Source organism: Lutra lutra, chromosome 9 (assembly GCF_902655055.1).
Source record: "Lutra lutra chromosome 9, mLutLut1.2, whole genome shotgun sequence".
In the NCBI taxonomy this organism is placed as follows: domain Eukaryota; kingdom Metazoa; phylum Chordata; class Mammalia; order Carnivora; family Mustelidae; genus Lutra; species Lutra lutra.
Genome location: NC_062286.1, coordinates 77,645,636 through 77,661,051, shown reverse-complemented (window position 1 = coordinate 77,661,051; position 15,416 = coordinate 77,645,636). Strand labels below are relative to the sequence as shown.

Sequence of the window (15,416 nt, the reverse complement as noted above, 5' to 3'; positions counted from 1 at the left end):
TGGATACATAATGAAACAAATACAAGGCCGTTATAATTTCAAATGAGTTTGTATACTACCTAAAAATATTATTTCCCATGGCCAAGGTTGTGTGCAGGCCAGATTTAGGGAACCCCTGCCCCAGGCAATAGCTAAAGCAACTAGGAGTACACAGATTTTGCTTTCTCTGCCCTCTTGTTAGTTTCCATTCACATTGTATCAGTGTCCAGTCCTGGATGGCAGGTCTGGTCTTTGCATCCATCAGTTGGCAAGGGTTTGCCCTGCAGACAGTGACCTTTAGCAGAGCTGGGCTGGAGGTTGTCATCCAGACAACTGGGGGCTGACCTGCAATGTCTCTTTAACTCAGTGTCTCACATCCAGAGCCTCTGAAAGCCACTGCAAGAGCAGCAGAGCCAAATGAGCTCGGTCCCACTCACCCTGCAGACGAGAGTGCAAACGGGGCCCTGGGATCTCCCTTTGCTTCCCGTGTTCTCCCTGATGTTCTTCTGGAAGCCACGCACAGCGGTCTGAACGCGGAGGGTGACAGCTTCATCTTGTTTCGTTCACTTTCGATGCATAAAGAGCTCTAGAGACTGTTTTCAAGGTAAAGTTGAATTAATTCTCCTCTCATGGGCTGGCAGCCATGAGGCCGGTCACTGAATTTCTCTGAGACTCGGTTTCCCCCTGCAAAATGGGGCTGTGGGCTGATAGTCTCCCTTTCACATCTTAACTGGGCTCAACACTTTGGGGACATTTATGCTTCTTCTTTGAACTCCTTATACCAGTCTTTGCCCATTTTTTTATAGTATTGTTTGTTCCTATATATAAAATTTATTATGGTCATTGTGTTTTATGCATATTTTTTCACATTCTTTTGTCATTAATATTGCACATTTCCTCCCAGTATTATTTCAACCTTGTTTCTGCGAAATGAGACATTTTAATTTTTGCTGTGGAGACATTTTAACTTAAAAAGAAAGAAAGAAAGAAAGCCCCAACTGACAGTCTTTCCTTTGAGAATTTCTGCTTGAAAAGAACTTCCTTACTCCAAGATTATAAAAATACACACTCAGTTTATCTTCTGGAATTTTAATGGATTCACTTATTTTATGTTCAAATTTTTAGACCGTCTAAATGGATTTTATATAAAGAGTCAGATAGAGATTTTATTTTTCTTTATTTTCTTTTTCAAACAGGTACCCCACTTATCGAATAATCTATCTTTTACATACATACATACATTTGAAAATATGCTCTTTATGAAATTTTTAGAAATCATACATTATATACTTCCGGTAGTAAAAGCTATTGTGCATTATACCATGGCATATTTTAACTATTGTACTAATGGATCTACTATTTTTATTTAGATCTTAAAACCATAGCAACAATATTTATTTCCAACCTTCCTGCATCCACTTTAATGTATTTAAACACTTACCATAAATGATCACGATAATGACCGTCCATCTATAAAAACTCTCAGAAGGGGCAGTCTTCTCTTTTCCATCATGGTAATTAGTAATGGTAATCATAGCAATTAGTATTAGTAAAATATGAATCGTCATTGTAAAGAACTCAGTTGCTATGATTTGGGGGAAAGCAGGACTTGGACCTACGCAGGTTATTCCAGAGACCAGAGTTCCTGTGCAAACTAGGAAGTTAGAGACGTTTTCTCCCCGGGGTGTCCCCTCCCTGCTCCAAGTACCCACTGTTCTCTCCTTCTCACTACTTCACTCCCTCTCGGAGAATCTACTCTCAGATCTTCATTCACACTGAGGTGTTGATGACTGGTTACTGTCCAACACAGCTATCCTCATTAGAGTGTGAGGTATGTGGAAATTAACTTGTTACTAATAATAGAATACTGAAGTTTGAAATACTTTACTTTTTAATCAATCTGAGCTGACTCAGTGTTTTTTCCCTGAAATGAATTCTCCTGATCCTATTTGCGTCCTCCTTTTGTGAGAGAGAAAGAAGGTGTGCTGGTAATTGTCTGTAACCTCTTTCTCACAATCCATTGGGATATAACAATGTTCCGTTCATAGATAGGGCCAACTGCAGCTGTCACTGAGTTGAGCTTATGTGGTTGCTTTCATTTTCTTTTTAATGTTGTCCCCGGATAAATTTTTAATAACATCCCCAAATCTGTATTACAAGCAAAGAAGAATGATGCCAGAAACATATTAGTTAGTAAAATTACAAAAATTACTTAATGAAAGATAGATAAGGCGAGGATACCAATGTACTGTTATTCACATTGGGTACTCAGTAAATATTTGTTAAATGAATGAATGAATATTTAAAACTGTGTTTCTGTAGTTAATAAATGAAACCGGGTTTGTTTATGCTTTTCTGAAATATTCACTCACTTTTCCCCTCTCGCTTTTAATAAAATCTGTGATATAAAAACAATAGTTTCAAAAAATTTTTTCAAAATGAAGTTTCATATTCTTTTAAAAGTAACAAATATTTTTCATCATAAAATCATCTATTTTAGAATAAAAGTCATACAGGATAAGAGAACAGTAATGTTTGAGGGTATAAGCATGTCAACTGGCCTCTAAATTTTTGTCTAGCATCTTTGACCTCAGGAATATCTGGCTACATCCTATAAAACACATTTATGAATACCTCATACTTTAGAAATATTTTCAATAGCGTTTGCTTTATTTCTTCACCCGCTCCCTGGGAGTTATTTTGTCTGTTAAATAAAACAAAACTGGGATCTCTGATAGGAGTAAGCCTTTGCCATCCAAAATGAGGATAATTTTGAGAAACAAAATTTGAGGATTGAGAGTCTAAGCTAATGTTCCCAATATCTCAAACACATACACACACTCGCGCGCACGCACACACACGTACACATGGCACCTCAGAGCCTTTAACTAGAGGGACGAGGCCCCAAGAATAAAATGGAGGCACTAGCTAACACAGTGAACCTCTGACTCACTGCTTTGTGGGCAGTCCCCAGCCTCCGTCCCCTTGCAGAGTCAGCCCCGCTGAGCTGTTCTGTGTTTTTGCGTTCCAGGTGCCATTTCTGTTTGCAGGAAGGAAAGTGGAGCTGGGCCCATTCCTGGGAGCCACTGACCGTAAGTGCTGCTTCTACCAGCTGGGTAGAATATAGACAACCCTTCTTTCCCCAGCCTGCTCCCCCTGCTCCTCCCCCTGCCATCAAAGAGGAGGATAATTGAGGTCTCGCTGGCTTGCGGGAGCCATCAAGCATTCACCTCAGGGTCCCTTCCAGGGGATTCAGTGACTTGGGATTTCAGTTCCTACTCCCCAAGCAGTTTTCTCAGCACAAAAGGTTTTCAGTTCTTTTAAATTCATCTAAGGACACAAACTATGCAGAGCAGTCAGGATATAAGCCATGTGAGCAACAAATAACAAAGCACTAATTGCATCTAGTAGGCATAGAGTTTCAGTGACTTCATGTTGGCTAAATATAGGCGAACACTTGGTGTGTTGTGCATGCCAGCGGGAACCATGATGCAATTATCCCCTCCCTTTGGGGAGGACCCAGGTCAGAAGACAAGAATGAGATTGCCTAATAAACGGTCACTTGTGATGGTCCCCAATTCCGCTTGTGTCCAAGGTTTGTACATGCACACACACAATAAAACAAAACAAACATGACTACACAAATTTGATTTTTTTTTTTAAGATTTTATTTATTTATTTGTCAGAGAGAGAGAGAGAGCACAAGCAGGCAGACTAGCAGGCAGAGGCAGAGAGAGAAGCAGGCTCCCGGCTGAGCAGGGAGCCTGATGCGGGACTTGATCCCAGGAATCTGGAATCACGACCTGAGCCCAAGGCAGTCACTTAACTGACTGAGTCTCCCAGGCGTCCTGACTACACAGCTTTAAAACAATATAAATACTCAGCTTCTGACCAGGGTTAAAGATAATGGTCTTGCTTAAAAATTTAATTATTTCAATTTTCTTTTTTTTTAATTTTTATTTATTTTTAAAATTTCTTTTCAGTGTTCCAGAATTCATTGTTTATTTCAATTTTCTTTTAAATCTTTATTATATAAGAAATTCACATCCACCTTAGAAAATTTAGAAAAATTCTTATCGAGCGCTTAACAGGTGCTCGTCACTCCCTGCAGTAGAGGCTTTCCAAAATCAACTCATTTAATCCTAACAATAACTCTCTGAGCTAGGGCACAATCATTATTCCTGTTTAAAAACTGAAAAAGAACAAGGCTGAGTTCTATAACTTGTTCCAGGTCACCTACTTAGAAAAGCAAAGACTGGGAGTTGAACTCAAGTGCCCCTGATAAAGAATTTCACGCCCTTGAACTCTAGACTGGTGGTGCTCAAGAGATATATACTGTGAGCCACGTATATACGCAGAATTTTCTAGTAGCGACATTAAAAGAAGTAAGAAGAAACAAGTGAGATTACCTTTGATAATGTTTTATTTAGCCCAGGGCATCCAAAATAGAATCATTTCAACATTCAATCAGTATAAAAATAAACTAAATGAGATACTTCACATCTTCTTTTCATACTAAGCCTTGGTAACTCAGTACGTGTTTTACACTTACTTCTCAGTCAGGACAAGACAAATTGCAAGAGCTCAACAGACATGTATCCAGTGGCTACCGTACTGGGCAGTGCAGACAGAGAACACTGCTATCATGACAGACAGTTCCAGCCGATAGTGCTGCTCTAGGTCATGTCGACAGTCAAAACAGAAAAAAGTCACCTATAAACTCCCCATCTATTCAACATATCATGGCCTTCCTGCATTCTTCGTACGTATTTACATGCATAAATATGTCTTCCAACAGATGAAGGTCCCACACTGTGAATATCGTTTTAATCCATTTATTTCCTTAATGATAGTGTGCCACCCTCCAGTGGTTTTGTCTCCCTGTATAAAGGTGAGGCAGTGCTGATGTGCTGAAAATAACATGGGACTTGGGAGTCAGAGGACTCCATCGTTTTCCATCCGGGTGATACTGGACAAGCTATTCTCCAACCCTCCGTTATCTCATGTGAGGATTAAACAGGATAATGTATGTGAAAAGCATTTTATAAATGAAGGCTCTTTTTTAAAAAAAAGTGTTTATTTATTTATTTTTTAAAAGACTTTATTTATTTGACAGATGGAGATCACAAGTAGACCGAGAAGCAGGCAGAGAGAGAGGAGGAAGCAGGCTCCCTTCTGAGCAGAAAGCCAGATGTGGGGCTCGATCCCAGGACCCTGGGATCATGACCTGGGCTGGAGGCAGAGGCTTTAACCCACTGAGCCACCCAGGCACCCCTAAAAAAATTTATTTTTAAGTAAAGCTCTACACCCAGTGTGGGGCTTAAACTCATGACCCTGAGACCAAGAGTCACTTGTTCTACTGACTGAGTCAGCTAGGTACCCCAATGCAGGGTCCTTTAGAGGCACAGCTAGTTCTTCTTTTATGTGTATATAAAAGTGTGTGTGTGTGTGTGTGTGTGTGTGTGTGTGTGTGCGCGCGCTCGTACATGCACACGCCTGCTATGAGATCATACTACAGAAATTTCAACAACCAAGCCAAAGATTTGCACTCCCAACCCAGGCAGAGCTTTTACTGGTCATTGATAACTGGCATTTTTTTTTCCCCAAAGTAAGTGGATTTCTCTTGCTCTTTCCCTCCCTCTTTACAGATGAACTTTGAGATGTTCTTCTAGGCTGGAGAGAAGTTGCTGCATGAGGAAGAAGAATATCTATTTCTCCACCACCATGGTTTGCCCTAAAGGAAGAAAACTCCACAGCCCACCACAGGAAGCAGAGGAGTAGGTTTTAAGTCCAAGGGAAGAAAACAATCATGATTCTGTATCTCTACACATGGATGGACAGCAGCTCACACTCTCCAATCAATAAAGAATCTATGAAAATCTGAATTTTCATAGGGTCTGGTGAAATGAATTTGGCCGGGCTCAAGATACACCACCCCCAAATATGGCACCTTGGTATTCTGAATATTTTAAGCTGAAGAAAAAAGAATGAAAATAAATACAAAGAGCATCAGTGGGGTTTAGGACAACTTTGAGCAACCCAATATATTTATAGTTGCGATCTCTGAAAGGGGGTGGGGGGGGACACAAAAATCTATTTAAAGAAATAATGACAGAAAAACTTCCAACTTGATGAAACTATAAACCCACAGATCCAAAAAACCTAATAAACCCCCAATACAAGAAACATGAAGAAAGCTACATCTAGAATGTTTTGAGTTGAGTAAATATGCATTATTTATCCTATATATGTAAGGCTGGACATAAATTTTAAATTAAGGGAAAAAAATCTGTCCTCCACTAGCTAAGAAAACCTTAGTAGCCCCTTGACTGTCTTCCTGGGTATCATGGAGGACTCAAGAAAATTCAAAACAGTTTCTGTCTTCAAGTAGGTTTTAAGCTACCTGGGTGCATTAATGTGGGAAACACCATTCCTCAACTCCACAATATCCATTCTCTCTTCCTCCATTGCTGGCAGACACCCCCTGGTTGTGTCCAAACATCTACCTCTTTTCCACACAACTCCAGAAGGAAAGACCCATCTGCAGACCCGGGAGTAAAAGAGGGTCTGATTCCCCTTGACAGTAATTGACACGAGGGTGGCTATCTGACCCATTTCTGGCTAAGAGAAAGATTCTTGGCTTCCAAGCAAGGTAAGAGGAAAAGACGATCTCTTTGTTCTTTGGACTCTGAAATGCCTGACACCTGGAACTTCTGTACTCAATTTGTGACTAAGCTGGGCCAGTCTGAGGTCAGAGTCAACAACATCTTGAGGACGACAGAACAGTGGAAAGAATATGGATCTTTGATGATGTTACTGAGCTGCTGAATTAAGCAACTCTGAAGCTTCCATACCAGTGAACTTCTTGTATGACATAGTACATTTCCTTACTGTTGAATTCAAATTAAGTTTTATGTTCCTTGTAGCTCCAAATACTCTGTTAGCACTAACTAAATACATGACTCATTCTGCCATGGTAAGTGAAGGACATAGACAAAACAAATTCTACAGTTACTTTTGGCCCTAACCAGCCCACCTTAAATGTAACTGATTAATCTAGGCAGTCAGTAATAACTGTCATGTGTGTGATTCAGAAAATAGGTGCTCCATGACTCAGCATTCATCTTCCAGGGATAGACTCAAGAGAAACCAGTGCATATATCCACCAAAAGACATACAAATAGGTGCACAGAAACTTCATTCATCGTAGCTCAAGTCTGGAAACCCCACATCCGGATTCGCCAGAGAAACAGAATGACGAGGTTCTATACATACATATATTAAGAAATTGAAGGGGTGTCTGGGTGGCTCAGTTGGTTAAGCATTTGCCTTCACCTCAGGTCATGATCCCAGGGCCCTGGGATTGAGCCCCGCATTGGGCTCTCCGCTTAGCAGGGAGCCTGCTTCTTGCTCTGCCTCTGCCCCTCCCCCTGCTTGTGTTCTCTCGTGCTGTCAAATAAATAAATATAGTATTTTTTAAAAAAGAAAAGAAATTTTAAGAAAATGGCTCAAGCAGTTGTGGAGGTTAGCATCTGAAATCTCCGTGGTATGTCAGCAGACTGGAAACCCAGGCAGAAGTTAAGGCTGCAGTTTTGTTTTGTTTTTTAAAGATATATTGATTTTGGGGGTGCCTGGGTGGCTCAGTGGGTTAGAGCTTCAGCCTTCGGCTCTGGTCATGATCCTGGGATCGAGCCCCATATCGGGCTTTCTGCTCCTCGGGGAGCCTGCTTCCTCCTCTCTCTCTCTCTGCCTGCCTCTTTGCCTACTTGTGATCCCTATCAAATGGATAAATAAAATCTTAAAAAAAAAAAAAGATATATTGATTTTTGAGAGAGAGAGAGAGAGTGAGCAGAAGCAGGTGGAGGGGGAGAGGGAGAAGCAGGCTTCCCGCCAAGGAGACAGCCTGATGCGGGGCTGGATCCCAGGATTCTGGGATCACGACCTGAGCTGAAGGCTGACACTTAAGGACTGAGCTACCCAGGCACCCAATGCTGTAGGTTTGAAGCAAAATTTCTTCTCCGGGAAACCTGGTGTTTTTTTTCTTAAGACCTTCAACTAATTGGAAGGCCCCACCCCCATTATCAAAGGTAATCTCCTTCACTTTAATTCAGCTGGTTGCAGATACCATCACATCCACAAAATACCTTCACTGCAACACCCAGGTTAGTGGTTGGTTAACTGGATACTACAGCCTAGCCAAGGTGGCTCAAAAAACTAGCCATCACAGACCCAAGGTCCACCTGCAGAAGAATGGACCGATGCTGGTATATTTGTACGAAGGAATACTACAGAGCAATAAAAAAGAATAAGATGCTAATAAGCAACAGCATGATGAATATTATAGACACATGTCCCAGGATGAGGAAGCCAGATACAAAACTACACACTGTGTGACCCGTTCATTAGCATTTTAAGAACAGGTGAAATTTGCGCATGGTAACAGACAATGATGGCATATATGGACAGAGAAGGGGCCCAAGGGAATCTTCTGAGTGCTAGAAATGTTTGACATCCTGATCTGATGGCTGCACAGGTTATGTGTGTGTGTGTGTGTGTGTGTATTTTTTTTTTTTCATTGTGGAACACCTGGGTGGATCAGTTGTTGGGCTTCTGCCTTTGGCTCAGGTCATGAACCCAGAGTCTTGAGATCGAATCCCTCATATGGCTCCCTGCTCAGCGGGGAGTCTCTTTCTGCTTCTCCTTCTGACTTCCCCCCCACCTTGTGCTCTCTCTTTCTTTCATTCTCTATCTCTCAAATAAATAAAATCTTTGAAAAATAAAAAAAAATAAAAATTCATTGAGCTATATATTGAAATTCTTAACACTTAAAAACAATAGTTTATTTAAAAAAATTTTACAAGGGGCGCCTAGAGGCTCAGTGGGTTAAAGCCTCTGCCTTCAGCTCAGGTCATAATCTCAGGGTCCTGGGATCGAGCCCCGAATCAGGCTCTCTGCTCAGCGGGGAGCCTGCTTCCTCCTCTCTCTCTGCCTGCCTCTCTGCCTACTTGTGATCTCTGTCTGTCAAATAAATTTTAAAAAAATTTTTTTACAAAGTGCTACAGGAATCTAGAGGTAGGAGAAACCATTCTGATCTAAAAGGACAAGGGATGTCTTCATGGATACTGTGGGCCTAAACTGAGGTTTGAAGGGTGAATAGAATCTGAGAGATGAAGAGAAGTAAACAAAGTTATGGCAGAGGAAATGCATAGCATGTGGCTAAAAGATGATGATAAGTTTTGTTGTTTATTTTTCCAAAAAAATGCCACTTTTACCCTGGAAACACAGTGAAATCAATACAGTACACCAGAAGCAATGTTGAGTAGCAGTTACAAGCATAGGCTTTGGGGTCAGATATTTTTAGGTTTGAATCCTGGCTCTGACGCTTTCTGGTTTCAATGGGTGCTCTGGACCTGCTTTTTATCTCTAAAATAGAATTGACACATACTTCGTAGGGTAGTGGAGAGAAATACGTAAACAAAATAACACATGTGAGTAAGCCCTTGATAAATGGGAACCATTGCTGCTACTAGTATGTCTATAATTGCCAGTCTGGGCCATCTGGTCACCTTTCACTTGGAGGGCGGTAGTGCCCAAAGGAAGAGGAATGGCCTAACAATGATCATGTTGGGTCCTTTCAAGCTCTCAAATCTATAATGCCTAATACAACCCAAATGACCAGATGAGAGCGAATGAATGACTGAGGTTTACCTTTCCAAGCTATCTTGGTATCATTCCCCCACTCCCAGTAGTCTGGTCCTTGGTCATTCCTAACTATACTCCTTGATTACACCAGCATACATCTCTGCCCAGATGGGACAGCCCAAACTCCAAGTGCTCTTACATGTTGGCTGCGACACACACATATGCATGGAATCCCGAAGCATGTATAAATGTGCTTTATCTTGAGTGTATATCATATATTCCGCTTCTTTAGAGATCACAAGGAGAGTTAGGGACATGGGAATGTTCATATGTTGTTTTTTTTTTTTTTAAGATTTTATTTATTTGACAGAGGGAGAGAGAGAGTGCGTGAGAGCACATGCAGGTAGGAGAGGGAGTAGCAAGCTCCCCACTGAGCAGGGAGCTCAATGCCGGGCTTGATCCCAGAACCCTGGGATCATGGCCTGAGTTGAAGAAAGATGCTTAACCGACTGAGCCACGCAGTTCATGTTTTTGTCGGCAGTACCGGCTCCCCTTCCACTGCCAGTGAGTTGGGTTCTCTTTCAAATAAAGTAAAATTTACACAACATCAAATTAACCAGTTTCAAAGTGTATAATTCAGTGGCATCTCATATATTCAGTGTCATAAAACTACCACCTCTGTCTAGTTCCAAACATTTCATTGCCCCAAAGGGAAACTCCAGACCCATTAAACGGTCATTCCTCATTCCCTCATTTCTCCAATAATCAGCTTTTTGACTCTATGGGTTTCCCCATTCCGGACATTTCATATAAATAAAGTCATATACTATGTGACTGGCCACTGATTTTTTTTTGCACCAATGTTCTTGGCCCTGTTTAAATGTGTGCTCCTCCGGGTTGACATAGAAATCACTTCAGCCTTAAACTGTCTATGTCTTCTTCTTCTTCAATAGCCCCTTAGTCACTCTATATCCTTTTGCTCTCATCTCCGGGATCTTTTTTTTGTTTGTTTTTTAAATTTATTTGACAGAGAGAGAGTGAGAGAGATGACAAATAGGCAGAGAGGCAGGCAGAGAAAGAGGGAGAAGTAGGCTCCCTGCTAAGCTGAGAGGCTGATGTGGGCATTGATCCCAAGACCCTGAGATCATGACCTGAGCTGAAGGCAGGGGCTTAACCTACTGAGCCACCCAGGCACCCGGGATCTTACTTCTTGTTAGGCTATCTATCCTTCACTCCAGAGCTATGCTCTCCAAAACTAGCCACTAGCCATAGGTAGCCACTTAAATTATTAATTAAAATTAAATAACTTTGAAAATTCAGTTCCTTAGTGACAGTGGCAACATTTCAAGTGTCCAGGTGGCACATGTATTTAGCGACCTCCATATGGGCCAGTACAGATAAAGAATATCACCATCACCACGCAAAGTTCTACAAAATAACACTGCTCTCGAGGGCACTAGAACCTGGAAAGTGAGAATGGGATTAGGGAAAGAGAACTTCACAGTGGGCTGCCTTCTGGGCACGAGATCTCTAACATTACATGGCCTTCGGCATCACCTAGGACTCTTCCAGGGGCGTCACTCCCTGTCTATGTGAATAGCTCCCCCTCAAATTGTACAGTGCACAGCCAGTACATCTGTACCCAGGCATGCTATATAATAGTCTGTCTCCCTTTGCATCCCACCGTAGTTGGTGCCCAACTCCAAGAAAAAGAAAGAGAGAACAGAAACAAAAACCCCTTCCCACCACATCTGCTTGCTAGCTTAGTTTTCTGCCTCTCTAGTTAGGCTATAAACCCCTTGAGGGCAGCCCCCACATGGTTTCTTTATCCACCCTGCTTCCTAGGAAACATCTAGCACACAGGTGTGCCCACAGCAGGCATGCAGCTATGATTTCTGGATTATTGATTGAACCATTCAACCCAGGCTCTGTCGCTGAGCATGGGGGTACCAGTACCCCCAGATCCAAATGGAGGGGGTATGCTCTCCACATTGACCCTTGCTCTTCCCTCCAGTGATGGATGCAGGACAGAGAGAGGCAGTGGGTTTCAGACTACGCTTTGGGATGTTCATTGTGGCCTTGCCTCAAAGCAACAATGGCACCATGCTCATTCCACCAATAAAACAATGATCACTGGTGGTTTATGTTACCTGCCTGTGCCTGCATTCCCCAACAGTATGTGGAAACTGGATGTTAACATGAGCTCATTAGAAGGCATTCAACAGGGGCACCTGAGTGGCTCAGTGGTTTAAAGCCTCTGCCTTCCGCTCAGGTCATGATTTCAGGTCCTGGGATTGAGCCCCGAGTCAGGCTCTCTACTCAGAGGGGAGCCTGCTTCCCCGTCTCTCTCTGCCTGCCTCTCTGCCTATTTGGGATCTCTCTCTCTCTCTCTCTGTCAAATTAAAAAAAGAAGAAGAAGAAGACACTCAACAATTTAGGGCAAAAACGAACAAACCTAAACAGATATGTCCAAAGAGATCCTTCTCCAGTAGGAGGTAGAAATGGCAGTGAGGGACATGAAGGCCACCAGAATGGGGACACTTCAGAGAACAGAGTGGGGTTGGGGGAGGCAGAGGCTGGGGCCTGTGTTCTGTTTCCTGTGCGACAGGCACCCTCTAACCCAATCAGACTTGATGTAACCCCTCCTTCCTTACTCCAGGGGTAGGGGGTGGAAATATATTTCTCCTTTCATAAAAATTTACTTGTTATAATCTTTGCCTCAAGAGGCAAAAGAAAATAATAGCCAAGTCTACACACCAATGAGCTGAACTGTCATGGAAAACATGAAACAACTTTTTTGCACTTTGGATTTTGATCCCCAGTAAAACTTTCCACTAGAAACCAGTATTGATTTCTCAGCACCACCCAGGTCAATAACGCTTAAGGAATCTTGATGTGACCTGCTCCCCCTCTACTCCTTTTACTCAACACTGCTGGCCACACCCATGCATCTGCATTCCCATTCAGCCCCTTTCCAGCCGATTAATTAGAGCATTTTCCTCCTGTCCTCTGAAACACAGATGGTAGTAGCTCTCAGATGTCAATCTGGGGGCCTTGTTGTTCCAGCAGTCATGGGAACGGCTGTTTTTGGCAGGCTCTAGGGGCACTTGGCAGAAGCTCCCATGTTGCTTTGGTTCCAGGTAGACTGTGTGGTTTCCTTAAAGGGCCACTGGCCACTGGTAACTGGGCGGGGGGGGGAGTCTCTAGGCTTACACCCTCCAGCCTGGGGAGCGGTTGGTGAGGTTGCCCTGCACTGATTTCACATTCCTCTCCTGCAGATGTATTCCTCTCACCTTATTACCTAGTAATTAGCACCCAATCATGCTGGAAGCACCAAGCTTTGTGTCCTTTACCGGTGTCATCTCATTTGTTCTTCTGGACAGATCTGTGATACGGTACTACCACAACAACCTCATTACTGACCTTGGACAGGTTAGTTAATTTACCCAAATCCATAGCAGCAGCAGCTTGCCGAGTGTGATGTGAAACCAGCTCTGTCTGACCCCTAAACCCTTGCTCTTATCCTCAGAGGTGAATGGTCTGCACCATGTTGCGATGTTAGCTGGGTTCTCACTAGTCTGAGTTTAAAGGATAACTGAGACTCAGAGTAGGTAAGTAACTTATGCAGGTTCACCCAGCTTATAAGAGCCGAAGCCAGGGTTCAATCCCCTCTGTCCAGCTGACTGCAGTACCTAGTTGGTGGGATTGCCTTTTCTGTGCATGTCTTTGTAGACGCTAGGCCCAGCCCCACCGCCATTCTCCCCCCATCCTCTCAACTCTTAGCAAAACATGTCCCTCTTCCTAGAAAACATGTCTTCTCTTCCTAGGTCAATACTCTCCTTCTGTGCCGCCATGTGCACCTACAGCCATGAGCTTCAGAAGTGGAGACGCTGGCACTCCTGAGCTAGATCCCGTGCCCGTTGGTCCCTTACTTCTTCGCATCACTCACTGCATAATGGGCCTGGCACCCAGGAAGGGTGAACATCTGAGGATGGTACTTGAAATGGTATCGGCAAGTCCAGCAAATATATATATTTATTTATTTATTTTAGCAAATATTTCTTTAATGTCCACTTTGGGCTAGGCTCTTTCACATGTATCACCTCACTTAAATCTTTTTTTCACTGCTCCTACAAGCTCATTGGCTTCTCTCTTGACACAGTATATGAGATTATGGTTTCTTTGTTCTTACACAGCAGAAACTGGTTTATGTGATTCTTATGAAAAACAAAAGAACACATCCCCTGAGTTTCAGAAGCAGGCAGCTACCTAGGCACCAATGCTTAAAGAAGAGTTAGGCAGCTAGGGCGCCTGGGTGGCTCAGTGGGTTAAGCCTCTTCCTCCGGCTTAGGTCATGATCTCAGGGTCCTGGGATCGGGCCCTCCATCAGGCTCTCTGCTCAGCAGGAAGCCTGCTTCCCCCTCTATTTCTCTGCCTGCCTCTCTGCCTACTTGTGATCTCTCTCTCTGTGGCAAATAATTTAAAAAAGAAGAAGAGTTAGACAGGATTCCTTATTTCCAAAATGTCCATTCGACTAATGGCCACTATGCTATGAAATCTTCAGTCTCTTAGACATAATTTTTTATTTCTCTTCTGAGGTCCCTTCTAAAATGAAATGCACCCTATGCTCACCTCCCCCATGAGTATTAAGCCTTAACAGCACACATAACAAAGGGGATCAGGAGGAACTGGACACAGGACAAGTGCTTGAGTATAGGGAATACAGTGTAACTCCTTACCATGGCTCGAGATACCCATCAGGATCTGGTCCCTGCTTGCCTCTCTAGCATTTTTTCTTATCACTCTTGCCTTGGTAATGCTACAGTCCTAAAACACTCAATATCCTTCCCTCCCTTCACCATTCCTTGCTCTCTTCTGTTTTCTGGCCTTTCGACATACTGTGCCCACTCCTTTGGCTGCCCACCTCCTACTCATCCTCCAAATTCCAGTTCAGACATCCCTTCCTTTAGGAGGCCTTTCCTACTCATCTCAGTCTGGGCTTGATGCCCCTGCCGTGTATCCCTATGGCTCCCTCTGCTTTCCTCATCAGAGCACGGAATGCACTGTCTCACATGACCGTTTATTGTCCATATACCTGGTTGACTGTGTTCTCGATGGCTCAGGTTCCATGTTTGACATTTCACTCTCCCAGCACCAGACATGCCTGGCACCTTGTAGTTACCCAAGGAACATCCACTGAATGAATCAATAAGCAGGGCCTAAACAGGCAGATGGGAGTACCAGGGACAGACTTCAATTCCTTCACGGAAGAGGTCAAGGACATGACTTGCTACAGCTCCATGTAGCTTCCCTAACTCCAGAGACGCCCCCACTAAATACCATACTAAGGATCACAAAAGACTCTGAGAACATGAACAGTTCTGTACAGGCCATTCCCAAGCCTAGATGTACAATTCAGAGCACATGTCATTTTCTTCTGATGGGACAAAATATGCCCATGTCCCCGGAAGTCTGTGCACCTACCTCAGAAGCTCTAGACATCCCCGTAGGCCACCAACACTGTATTAGCATGAATGGGGGTTCTGGGGTCCTTGAGAAAATTATAAAGGTGATCTTGGAGCCAATGGTCAGATTCCCAATTGTACAAAGACGGGGAAACAAAGGCTGTCTTTTAAACCCTGAGACAAGGGCTTAAGAGAAGCCAAGAACTCTGCCTGAGGCAGGAGAGCCATGGAGGCCAGGCCTTGAGTAATAAAGGCAGCACAGGTCGTGCTATGCTTAATAGCTTTCAGGGACCCAAGCTCCAGGTCCCTGGGGGGAGGAAGATCTGCTCT

General features: G+C 43.2%; 1 long non-coding RNA gene across 1 annotated transcript; it reads left to right on the top strand.

Annotated features, from left to right (window-relative positions):
- The first annotated feature begins 1,720 nt into the window (after positions 1-1,720).
- On the top strand, positions 1,721-7,313 carry LOC125109659 (uncharacterized). The gene is made up of 3 exons (XR_007130326.1): positions 1,721-1,810; positions 3,011-3,071; positions 5,628-7,313. It is a non-coding gene; the product is annotated as an uncharacterized LOC125109659 (long non-coding RNA).
- Positions 7,314-15,416: the final 8,103 nt, after the last annotated feature.